The 13801-nt window shown below is 38.8% G+C and overlaps 1 protein-coding gene across 1 annotated transcript in view; it reads right to left on the bottom strand.

The window, feature by feature from the left end:
- The window catches only part of GAS2L3 (growth arrest specific 2 like 3), a 39308-nt gene extending 30500 nt beyond the window's left edge, over positions 1 to 8808 (bottom strand). The window contains exon 1 of the mRNA XM_081822274.1: positions 8676 to 8808. The gene's annotated coding sequence lies outside the window, so the exon portion shown is untranslated. The remainder of the gene's footprint in view (positions 1 to 8675) is intronic.
- Between the last annotated feature and the right edge of the window lie 4993 nt (positions 8809 to 13801).

The following is a 13801-nucleotide window of genomic DNA, read 5'->3' as shown; positions in this document are numbered from 1 at the left end:
AGCTACATAGTAGACAAGTATCTACTCGGAGACATTTTTTTTTGTATTCTTTATTATTTTTATTCATTATTGACATGAATTGATAAATGATTTTGCCTCTCACCCAGCATGTCCAAGGTGGAATATGTACAGTGGTTACTGAACTGTGTGGTACCTTTACCAGCAGGTCAAGTGAGATGCCTGATAACCAAAGGAATCACAAAGAAAAAAAATGACTAAGAATGGTGTATAGGCGGAGGGTCCAAGTGAAAAGGATAGAATAGCTTTGCCAAGGGGCATGGATTCTGGATGCAATGTGCTACTCAGAAATTTGTGTGCCTCAGTGGACAAGTACGTTTTTATCACATCTTGATTAAACTCTATTTGTGGTAGACAGAATAATGGTTCCCCAAAATGTTTACATCCTAATCCCCAGAACCTGTGAATATGCTACCTTTGTGGGCAAAATGGGCATTTCAGATTGAGTAAATTAAAGACTTTGGGATGACAGATTATCTTGGTAGGGCAAATGAATTCACAAGAGTCTCTATAAGAGGGATGCAGAAGCCAAAATTCCTGATGAACATAGATGCAAAAATCGTCAACAAAATATTAGCAAACTAAATTCAACAATACATTAAAGGGATCATATATCATGATCAAGTGGGATTTACTTCAGAAATGCAAGGATGGTTCAACACCCACAAATCAATCAACATGATATACCATGTTAACAAAATAAAAATCATATGATCATCGCAATAGATATAGAAATAGCATTTAACAAAATTCAACATCAATTTATGAGACAAATTCTCAACAGAGTGGGTATAGAGGGAACATAACTCAACATAATAAAGGCCATATATGACAAGCCCACAGCTAACATCATATGGTCAAAAACTGAATATCTTTCCTCTAAGATCAAGAACAAGACATGGATGCCTAGTCTCACTTTTATGCAACATAGTATTTGGCAGCCATAGCCAAAACAATTAGATAAGAAAAAGAAAAGTATCCAAATTGGAAAGGAAGAAGTAAAACTGACACTATTTGCATATTACATGATAGTATAAATAAAACATCCTAAAGACCACCAAAAAACTCTTAGAACTAATAAATGAATTCAGTAAAATTGCAGGATTTAAAAATCAATACATAGAAATCTGTTGTTTCTAGACACTAAAAAAAGAGAAATTAAGAAAATAATCCCATTTAGAGTTGCATCAGAAAGAATAAAATACCTGGGAATAAATTTAACCAAGGAGGTAAAAGACCTATACTAACTGAAAATTATAAGACATTGATGAAAGAAATTGAAGAAGATGCAAATATATGAAAAGATATTCCATGCTCTTAAACTGGAAGAATCAATATTGTTAAAATATCCATATTACTCAAAGCCATCTACAGATTCAATGCCATCCCTCTCAAGAGTCCAATGGCATTTTTCACAGAAACAGAACAGAACAATCCTAAAATTTATATGTAACCATAAAACCCCAAATAACCAAAGCAATCTTAATTAAGGAAGAAGAACAAATCTAGAGGCATCAGTCTCCCTGTTTTCAAACTATATTACAAAACTGGAATAATCAAAACAGTATGGGGTAGCTACACTTGTGGTGAACATAGCATAATGTATAGACTTGTGGAATCACATGTCATACACTTGAAACTAAAGTAACATTGTGTATTACATATACTTCCATTAAAAAAAAAAAAACAAAACAAACAGGGGTGCCTGGGTGGCTCAGTCTGTTAAGTGTCTGCCTTCGGCTCAGGTCATGATCCTGGGATCCTGGGATCGAGCCCCATGTCAGGCTCCCTGCTCAGAAGGGAGTCTGCTTCTCCCTCTCCCTCTGCCCCACCCCCTCACTCGTGCTCTCTCACTCTCTCTGTCTCTCAAAAAATAAATAAATAAAATCTTTAAAAACACACAGTATGGTACTGGCATGAAAACAGATATATAAATCAATGGAACAAATTAGAGAGCCCAGAAATAAACCCACACATTTGTGGTCAATTTATAACAAAGGAGCCTAAAATATGTTAGAGTGAATGGACAGTCTCTTCAATAAATGGTGTTGGGACAACTGGACAACCACATGCAAAAGAATGAAACTGGACCACTCACTATCTTATACCATACACAAAAATTAACTCAAAATGGATTAAAGACTTGAATTTGAATGTAATACCTGAAACCATAAAACTCCTAGAAGAAAACATAAAGGTAAGCTCCTTCCAAGCATCAGTGTTGGAGATGACTTTTGGATCTGACTCCCAAGGCAAAGGCAACAAAAGCCAAAATAAATAAGTGGGACTACACAAACTAAAAAGCTGATGCACAGCAAAGTAAACCATCAACAAAATGAAAAGGCAACCTACAGAATGGGAGAAAATATTTACATATCATATACCTGATAAAGAGTTAATATCCAACTCAACTCAATAGCAAAACAAACAAACAATCTGAATAAAAAATGGATAGAGGACCTGAATAGGTATTTGTCCAAAGAAGCATACGGATGGCCAACAGACACATGAAAAGACACTCAAAATCACTAATCATCAAGGAAATGCAAATCAAAACCACAATGAGATATCACCTTACACCAGTCAGAATGACTATTATCAAAAAGACAAGAAATAGGGGCACCTGGGTGGCTCAGTCGTTAAGTGTCTGCCTTAGGCTCAGGTCATGATCCCAGGGTCCTGGGATCAAGCCCCGCATCGGGCTCCATGCTGGGAAGGAAGCCTGCTTCTCCCTCTCCCACTCCCCCTGCTTGTGTTCCCTCTCTCACTATGTCTCTTTCTGTCAAATAAATAAATAAAATCTTTAAAAGATAAAAAGACAAGAAATAACAAGTGTTGGTGAGGATGTAAAGAAAAGGGAAACCTCATGCACTATTGATGGGAATGTAAATTGGTGCAGCCACTATGAAAAAACAGTATGGAGGTTCCTCAAAAAATGAAAAACAGAACTACCATATGATCCAGCAATTCTACTTCTGGGTATTTATTCAAAAAAATGAAAACACTAATTTGAAAAGCTATATGCATCCCCATGTTCACTACAGCATTGTTTACAATAGCCCAGATACAGAAACAACCTAAGTGTCCACTGATGGATGAATGGGTAAAGATGAATACAATAGAATATTACTCAGCCATAAAAAGGAATGAAATCTTGCCATTTGTGACAACATAGACAGACCTTAAGGGCATTATGCTAAGTGAAATAAGTCAGATAGGGAAAGGCAAATACTGTATGATCTCAGTTATGTGGAATCAAAACAAACCAACCAACCAAGCTGATAGATAAAGAGAACAGATTGGCAGCTGCCAGAGGTGGGAACTAGGGGGTGGGTAAAATGGGTGAAGGGGTTCAAAGGGTACAAACCTACAGTTTATAAGTCATGGGGATGTCATGTATAGTATGGTGACTATAGTTAATAATACTGTATTGCATATTTGAAAGCTGCTAAGAGTAGATCTTTAAGGTCCTCATCACAAGAAAAAAATTATAACTCTGTATGGGGATGGATGCTAGCTAGATTTATTATGGTGATCATTTTACAATACATACAAATATCAAATCATGTATGTTGTACATCTGAAACTAATATAATGTGATGTTAATTGTATCTCAATAAAAACAAATACATTTTTTAAAAAGAGGGATGCAGAAAAGTCAGAGAATAATGTGAGAAGCAGAGAAACAGATCTGAGTTGCCTCACTGCCAGCCTTGAAGATGGAGGAAGGAGCCCAAAGGAACACAGGTCCTTCAAAGGTGGGAAAGGGAAAGAAAGGGACTTCCTCTGGAGCCTCCAGAAAGAAGGAACCCCATCTTTTTTTTTAGCTCATTTTAGATTTGTGACCTCCCAAACCATAAGATAATAAATCTGTGTTGTTTTCAACCACTAAGTTTGTGGCAATTTGTTCCAGCAGTAATAAGAAAGTAATACACAGGAAGCTGTGCCCAGAGGGTCAAGACATTTGACCCCAAGAAAGCGATATGCATCCAGAACATGATTGGAAGATATAGTGAGTCTAACAGATTGAAGCAATGAGAAAAATGGCACCAGTTTATATAGTATGCTAAAACATAAATAAAACCAAACAAACAAAAAATGCAAAATTTATAGGTAAAACCCATTGTGCTATGTGTTCTCCATCATCAAATGGCCCTGCCTTTGTATAACTGAGATCATTTATTCATTTACTCACTCATTTAAATATTTACAAAGGCTTCCTGTGTTTACTATTTCAGGTAATAGCACCAACATTCACCAAGTTAAATAGGTCATCCTTGATTCCCTCCTCTCCCACGCCTCCACCGCCTCCTTGCATCCCTCAGTCAAAACAGTGACCACATCTTGTTGCTTCTAACTCTAAATTTTCTCTTCAATATCTATGGTCACCCCTCTAGTTCAAGCCACCATCACCCCTCTCTCTAGGTTTACTGAAACAGCTTCCAACCAGTCACCCTTTCTCCAGCTTTGCAAGCCTCCAACCTGCTCTTCATGTGCTGCAGCCAGATTGAGCCTTCACAAACCCTCATCTGAGGACACCTTTCTCCTTCCCTACTTAAAACCCTTAATGACTCTCCAATTCCTTCAGGATAAAGCCCCAACTCCTCAACAAAGCTAGCAAAGCCTGATAGATCCCCTCTAGCCTCTTCTCTTGACCCTCACACTCCAGCCATACTGAACTTCTTTTAGACCCTTCGAGCATGCTCTCTCATCTCTGGGACTTTGCACCTGATGATCTATCTACATGCAACAATCTTCTGCCTCCTTTCTTCCAGACTCATTCCTACCTATCTTCAGATTCAATTCCTCTAAAAAAACACTTCCCAAACTCCCTCCCTAATTCAGGTTACATAGCAATATATGCTTTTATTTTATTCTATACTTTCTAAAGTAAGAACCTTCTGGAGGTAACATTCTCCATTTCTTCTACTGGGTAGAAATTAGTGCTAAAATTAGTACCAGAATTACTCCTAAATACAATAAATGTTGCATTTATCACTAAAGGGAATATGAAACAATAATGATAAATCTGTGGTATACTCATTTAAGGAAAAAGCAGCTTCCAAAGCAGATAAAGATTTTCAAGAGGAAGAAGATTCTTACAGCTTCATAAAAACATCACATGTTATTTGCAAAATTATAAAGACTATTCATTTGTTGGGAGTCTTTGATTTTCTATTTGAAATTTTCCTCTTGCAATGTTTTGTAGAGATTCAACCTGAATAACTTAATTTCATGTTCAATAGAACTATTCATTTATCATAAAATTTTTAAATAACTTAAAATCAGTTTACCTTTATATATGATAAACTAAAAGACTCTATGGAAAACATACCCATACACAAACACTAATATAAAGAAATGTAAAAACAACATAAAGCATCTATTAACAGGAAACTGCTCAAATAAATTGTCATACATTCAGTGGATTCATTCAGCCACTTGAAAAAATAAGAGCTATATCTACTGATATGAAAAGATGTTATGTGACCAAAAGCAATCTGCAGAACAGTATGTATAATTATGTTACTGGAATCACAATGTTTTCTAAATTGGGGGAGGGAGGGTATAAAAAAAAACTTCTGAACACAAACAAGTTTTTCAACAGCCAATTTTATTTTTAGAATCCAAAATAGTAACAAGTCATCTATCAAAAGAAAAGTCATTATGTTTGAAACTATATAGAGTGAGCTCTTCAAACATAGTCAATTGTACAGTGTTACAGAAAAGTATATATTGTGTGATAATATGCAGAAATCTCTATCAGTCAGCACTTCAGCAATATCTATCATATGACTGATGTCATAGTACTATAAATTCCTAAGATGCTTTCAACATCAAAGACAAAATTAATGTTTAGTGCATATGCTACATTTTATTACATCCTAGTTCTTCAGAAATTAGTAATTTATTGATAAAATAAATGGCAACTTTCTGTTAAAACAACCTACTATGTAACAATGTAATAACATGAGAAAATGTTTTGTGTTTTTAGAAGGAGAAACACTAAAGAAATACAAATGCAATGACTGCCTTATCTTGTAAACATGCCTCCTGAGGCATTTCTTTATGGCATTTAAATTTCAATTAAAAATTGTGAAACTGGAAGTGAGATAAACTTACTGACAGACTCAAGTTTCCTATTCTCTCAAATTCTATGTACATCACATGGTTCATTAGGTATGTAAAGGTGTATCTGATATCAAAGTATAGAAAGCAATAGGTAATAAGAAGAAAGTAAAACACATGAACACAGACATACACAGACATGTTACTGAAAGTAAACTATAACAATACATATTAACCTTAACGCCTGACTTTCCTCCTCAACAGTTGGCTTGAGAAAAATTATTGAAATAACTGAACTTTCTTAACTCCAAACTTGAGATATACAGGGGGAAAAAAATAATAGAAGAGTGCTGCATAGTAAAAATATAGTGAATACACCAAAACTAAATGGGAAAATACAAATTAGGAAACATTACTTCTGAACTGGCCAATTCTCCAAACACCATTGGACTCATTTAGTTTTTAGTAATAGCATGTATGTTGCTGACATTCTTCTCTTATCGCACACTTTGATCTACCATCACAAATTATTTCTTACTATTTTTTTTATTAATGAAGTATTCAAAAATAAAACTATATCCATGGCAGAAATGAATCTGGGCCATACAAACAACTCTGCGCAGAGAAGTTACGTAATGCCAGGAATATAAATAAAGGGCAGTGTGACACACAAAAAAAGGGGGTGGACTGAATTCCGAGTGGACTTAGTAGGTTATTTGCTTTCTCTGAGCTTCAGTTTCCTCACCTGTAACATTCAGATTAACACCAACTACATTACAGGATTACTAAGAGGTTTAACATTAATGTAACTAAAGCACTTAAAACACGTACCTGCACTGTCTAGGTAATAATGTGTTTGATAAATAGCAAGTTACTATGCTTACAGGTATTAAATTAATCAATGAGTAAGAGCTCATCACTGCCTCTGGCACTACCTTTACTTCCTGTGCCTCTCAGGCCCTTGAGTGTAGCTTGAAACTTTTTTTTTTTTTTTAAAGATTATATTTATTTATTTGACAGAGAGAGACATAGCGAGAGAGGGAACACAAGCAGGGGGAGTGGGAGAGGGAGAAGCAGGCTTCCCGCTGTGCAGGGAGCCCGATGCGGGGCTCGACCCCAGGACCCTGGGATCATGACCTGAGCCTAAGGCAGACGCTAAACGACTGAGCCACCCAGGCGCCCCGAGTGTAGCTTGAAACTTTTTATCCAAATTAAACAGCATAGAAATAATAATAGCTATATGTCAGGCACTGTACTATTTACATGGATTATTTCATTTAATCCTCACGGCAATCCTCCCATTGGTAAGGTAGGAACTATTATTAACCTTCTTTTACAGATTAGAAAATTTAGGCTTACAAAGATTAAATAACTTGCCTAAGGTCATACCCACGGTAAAGCCTGATTTCAGAGCCTGCATACTTAGCAATTTTGCTATGCTAAAAAGAAATATTACTTTTAATTCAATAATGTCAAAATAGCAGACACCTACTATCCAAAGCTGTTAATGAATTTTTGAAACACATCAATCAGACAACTTGTATCAGAATCTATGCTAGAAGATTCTCACCAGTTTTCACTTTTTCATTCAAATCCAACCCAATCTCCTCCCAAAGAAAACCTGAGGTGGCTAGAATTCCAATTCCTAATAATTTAAGTGCCAAGAAAGGTGATCTTATAGCAGTTCACCAACTGCTTATCTTCTGATAAAGTAGTTATTAGCGCTCTTCACACAAGCAAAACAAAACCCAAAGTGTGACTTGGACTGGGCCTGCAAAAATACATCTCTTCACTTGAGAACTGGATCAGCAACTCCGCCATGCCTACTACAAAGCACTCTTAAATCCATAAAATTCAACTTGAAAAGATTAGTTAGGAACCAGGAGTGACTGGGTGAGGAAGGACACCTTCCAAAAGCTTCCCCAGATTTCCAGGGCAATCTACAAGCCTTCCTTTTCTTTTTCAATACACCCCCCAAGGCAGCCCTCCAAACTAAGGGGTGTAGCTGGGAAAGCAGAGCCCTGCCTGGACTGGAGAGAACAAACAGGGAAGAGTCTGTAAACTTTGCTAGAGGGCAAAATGACCGTCTGTGTCGTTCTCTTTCCAAGGTCAGTGACTTCATTAATTCTTCCAAAGGATGGTGTTGAGTAATCAAGTGACCCTATATGTGCTCGGCGCCTGGGGATAAGGGTACCCCTGGAGACCTTCAACTAGCTTCAGGCTCTGATCTCCCTCTCGTTTCTAAAGCAGACCAGTAACGGCTCGATACCTCTTCCCCAACCTACTAGGTCCGCACCTGCCGTCCCCCGCCCCTGCACACCTGTTGCCCCTCGCACCGCACCAAGGTGGGCTGGAGAGGGCACGCAAAACTTCACCTTGACAGCCCCAGGGACCAATCAGAGGACACGGCTCTCGCGGCGGGCCAATCGCAGAGTGTCTTGGATCCCGCAGCTCCAAGACCCGACCAAACCAGCGCTTCGACTCGGCGGAGCGCCGGGGGTTCTCGAGCCCGCAGACTGAGGCGCGGCAGCCCCAAGAAGGCGAGGAAAGGCTCGCGAGGAAAAGAGAAGACAAACAGAAGTACTCACCCGCCCTGGCGCGGGATTGTCACTTCTCCCTGCAGGGTGACATCTCGGTTCAATCTGTGCGAAGCTGGCACGCCCCTGACCAACTGCCGCCGCCTCCGCCTGGGTCTCAGGGCTCGCCGCGGTTCGCTGCCTGTTTCGAAAGGACCAATCAGAAGGCGGAGGGGGGGCGTGGCCGGAGGCCCCGCCCCAGGCCGCCGGGAGCACGCGACCCGCGCGCGCGTCTCAGTCAGCCGGGTGCGCCCCGCCTTCCACCGCTTAGAGTCTTCCAAGTCTGGTGCCCAAGCCCCGCTTTCCACAGAAAAGCGAAGTGGCTTGGTCACGGAGCAGGTCCCCCCCCATCTGGCCCCTCGGCGACCTCAACAGCCCCGATATTTGTCCCGATAGGCAGAAGAGGTGAATCAACGTCGTCTGTGAGCATTCTGGAGAGTTGCAGGGTACAGTTCAAGGGTGTTGCCCTGAGTCTTAACCAGATCTGTTAAGAGCCCCTCCCAACCATAAACCACTGGAGATCTGGCTGTAGTGAGGGCGCCACGGTTTCCGGAGACAAACTGTCACCCAGTAGGAATAGGAGTCCTACGGAGAAACCTTCCCGACAGAGGTCCCTCTTCCTGTGAGGGTTGGTGTTGAAAGATGGAGAGTATCCTGTAGCTGCGGGCCACAACTGGAAGCAAACAGAGGATGTTGGGCTGTTACTTCAGGAAACACACGAGAAGGGGGCGGGGGGTGGTAAAAAATTAACGTCATCACAATGAGGGACGCTTACTAGCTCGGAGGGTTGAAATAGAGCAGAGACTGGACTTCAAGGTAGCAATAAATAGGTCTCTTATAACTGTAACTGCAATGTGACTTGTTAATAGTGGGGGGGTGGGGAATCAGTGGCCAGAAGCCTGGAGGTCCAGATCCTTTCCTCTTAGTTCGATTTTATCAGATCATATCACCTCTCTGGTCCTCAGTTTCCCATCTGTAAAATGAGGGCGTTGATCTGGAATGATGTTCTCTCTCTAGAATTTATTCCTTCATTCACTCATCAAAAACAATCAGGAACGGGGCAACTGGGTGGCTCAGTCCTTAAGTGTCTGCCTTCAGCTCAGGTCATGATCCTAGGGTCCTGGGATGGAGCCCTGCATGGGACCCCCTGTTCAGCAGGGAACCTGCTTCTCCCTCTCCCTCTGCTGCTCCCCCTGCTTGTTCTTGCTCTCTCTGTCAAATAAATAAAATCTTTAAAAAAAAAAAAAAAAAAAAAACAATGAGAGGTCCTGCTGCTGCTTTGCTGAGGGACTAAAATGAAGAAGACAGTCCCTGCCTTCAAAGTGCTCAGCGTGGTAAAGGCTCAATGGAGGTCTGAAAAGGAGAGAACACCTAACAGTCTTGGAAGGTGATGGCCAGAGGTTTGAAAGGAGCTGAGTTTTGAAGGATGATTAGGAATCTAACAAGAGCAAGGATAATGGGGGATAAGGAGTGCTTTCCAGGCAAAGAGAACACATGGTTCCAGACATGTGAGAGCACCTGGAATGTTCTGGGAATAGTAGTTTTGAATGACTAAAGATTAGGGATTGGGAGATAGATCAAACTGGAAGAGTAGGCACAGATGAAAGGTCTGGTAGGTGCTGAGGAGTTTAAAATTTTCCTTGCAGTCATTTGGGATTGGTTATAAAAAGGGAATGATATGACGGTATGTTTTAGAAAAAAAAAAAAAAAACAATTTCCAAGGATTTTTGAAAAACAGAGTGAGACTGGTGACAATTCTGAAAACTAAAAGTTAACAATTACCTAAACCAATTCAAAAGGGATGGAGAGGAAGAGGCCTCTGGAGATACCTAAGAAGCTGACTTATCTGGACTTAGTAATCATGTCATAATGGTGCCAATCTAAGAAACACAGGGAAAACAACCATGGGGAAAGAAAACTGCACTTTGGTTTGGTGTGTGTTCAGGTTGAAGTGTGAGAGGAACATGCAGGTAGAGGTGCTCAGAAGGGGTTTAATTGGTTGGTGCAGGAGATAGATATTTGAGAAGTTAATTCAACAAGTACTTGCCCCACACCAGACTCTATCCTAGCACAAAGGGTCCTGTTCTCACAGAGCTTACATTCTGGGGTGGGGCGGGTAAGATGGTCATCCAAAACTTGACATGTAAGTGGTAATTCAACCTGATGCCCTATAGTGGGCCTTCTTTTTACTGAATTGGTCCCAGAACCCTTTGGTGCCCCTGACTACAATAGATCAATTGTCACCTATTGTTCAAATAAATGTATGTTTTATAGTGTTTCTGTTTAAAACTAAGGACAATTTGTCATATTATTTCATGTAGCCAAATTTCCAAGTGGAGTAGTAGCTTTAAATTGGACTTATTGAGTACTAATATCAAAATCTGTACACTTCTCTACAGAACTTTAAGAGTTGTTTGATGAGTCATTAGTTAACAATTTTTTCTTACATGCATACTATGTGCCTAAGCATTTGAATACCACTTATTAAAAATTGAAAGTATGCTATACTTATATATGTACATAAACACTCTGTCTCTCTCTCTCTCTCTCTCACACACACACACACACACACAGACACACATCCCACTTAATATTTCTAAACCATTTACTGAAACTTTGACAGCAGGGTATTTTATGCTTTCTTTTTATTCTCATTGTCTATGTAGTTTGTCTTGGTAACTTCTGTACCTTATAAAGATACAAGACAGGAGGAAAGTGAATCTGCAATCAAAAAGTCTAAGCAAATCACTTCTCTTTAAGCCCATATCCCTTACTGGTTAGATGTGTACATTGGGTGAAGAGTTCCCTTCTAAATTCTTTGATTCTTGTTGCTTTTCCCTTCTGTATAATAAGAAAGTTCTCTTGTTGCTTTCTTAACCTCATTTTTATTTCCCAGTTAGTACCATTTTAGTTCCCAGTTAGTACCTCACTCCCTAAGTGCACTCACCATCTTACCTATCTTGATTTTAACACTACAATTAGTAATTGAGGGTTCTACCTAATGAGGTGAAATCTACTTTCATGTGTAGATTTTCTAATTGGTGGTTAGGTTAATAGCTATATTTTAGAGGTTCTTACTTTACTTGAAATTGCCATGGTTGCAACATGCAGAGCAAGCTTCACCAGTCTGTTTTCATCAGATGATAAAGTCTATTAGTTATGACTTTGCCAGAATTGTGAAGATGTGCCCCCACTTTAAGAAAGCACCATGCTTGGAAATCTAAATTTAAGTTAGTACATTAGGAATAATCACTTATCTGACTAATCAAATAGAAGAGCCTCTCAAAATCATATACCCCTTGGATGTCGAAATATGATTTGGCTTTTTCACAGCCCTGCAAGAATGCTCTATTGCTTAAAATATACCATAGTTACAAAAATAAACTCAAAATGGACTAAGGGCTTAAATGGGAGACCCAAAATCATAAGAATCCTTGAAAAGAACACAATTTTTCTTACATCGGCCGTAGCAACATTTTTCTAGATTTATCTCCCGAGGCAAGGGAAACAAAAGCAAAAATAAACTATTGGTTCTACATCAAAATAAAAAGCTTCTGCACAGCAAAGGAAACAATAAAACTAAAAGGCAGCATAGAGAATAGGAGAAGATATTTGCAAATGGCATATCTGATAAAGGGTTAATATCTGAAATATATAAAGAACTTATACAACTCAACACCAAAAAAAACCAAACAATCCAATTAAAAATGGGGAGAAAACATGAACAGACATTTCTCCAAAGAAGACATACAGGTGGCCAACAGACACATGAAAAGATGCTCAACATCACTCATCATCAGGGAAATGCAACACCACAATGAGATATCACCTCACACCTGTCAGAATGGCTAAAGTCAGGGTACCTGGGTGGCTCAGTTGGTTAAGCATCCAACTCTTGATTTTGGATCAGGTCGTGATCTCAAGGTTGGGAGTTGAGCCCCGCATTGGGCTCCATGCTGGGTGTGAAGCCTGCTTAAGATTCTCTCTCCCTCTCCCTCAGCCCCTCCCCCAAAGCCCCCTCACTTTAAAAAAAAAAAAAAGGAATGGCTGAAGTCAAAAATACAAAGAACCGTAAGAATATAAGAAGCAACAAGTGTTGGCAAGGATGTGGAGAAAAAGGAAATCTCATGCACTATTAGTGGGAATGCAAACTGGTGCAGCCACTGTGGAAAACAGTTGGAGATTTCTCAAAAAATTAAAAATAGAACTACCATATGATCCAGTAATTACACTACTGGGTATTCACTCAAAGAATACAAAAACACTAATTTGAAAAGATATATGCACCCCTATGTTTATTGCAGCATTATTTACAATAGCCAAATTATGAAAGCAGCCCAAGAGTCCATCAATAGATGAATGGATAAAGAAGACATGATAGATAGATGATAGATAGATAGATAGATAGATAGATAGATAGATAGATGATAGATAGATGATAGATAGATAGATAGATGATAGATAGATAGATGATAGATAGATGATAGATAGATAGATGATATAGATAGATAAATAAATGATAGATAGATGATAGATACACACAACATATATATATATATACAGTGGAATATTACTCATCCATAAAAAAGAATGAAATCTTGCCATTTGCAACAACATGGATGGATCTAGAGTATAATGCTAAGTAAAATAAGTCAGAGAAAAGACAACTATCATATTATTTCACTCACATGTGGAATTTAAGAAAACAAATGAACAAAGAGAAAAAGAGACAAACCAAAAAACAGACTCTTTAACTACAGAAAACAAACTGATGGTTACCAGAGGGGACGTGGTGGGGGGTTGGGTGAAATAGGTGAAGGGGATTAAGAGTACACTATTCTTGAGGAGCACTGAGTAATATATAGATTTGTTGAATCACTATATTGCACCCCTGACTAGTATAACACTGTATGTTAAGTACACTGGAATTTAAAAAAAAAAAAAAGTAGTTGTTTTTTTTTTTTGCTTTTGATGGGTTTATCAGTTGTTTTGTTCTGCATTTTGTGGCTGTTGCTGCTGGTTGCATTTAATTCCTTGACATTATTGAGTGTCAATCTATGGATTATACCTTGTGTGAAGTACTGGATAAAATTTGGGGGCAATAGAGGGCTTGATTTATTCATAATTAACTAAACTAC

This window comes from Leptonychotes weddellii, chromosome 5 (genome assembly GCF_054177405.1).
Source record: "Leptonychotes weddellii isolate Sample4059 chromosome 5, ASM5417740v2, whole genome shotgun sequence".
Taxonomy (NCBI): domain Eukaryota; kingdom Metazoa; phylum Chordata; class Mammalia; order Carnivora; family Phocidae; genus Leptonychotes; species Leptonychotes weddellii.
Note: the sequence above shows the minus strand (reverse complement) of the source record. Positions and strands in the feature narration are given on the sequence as shown.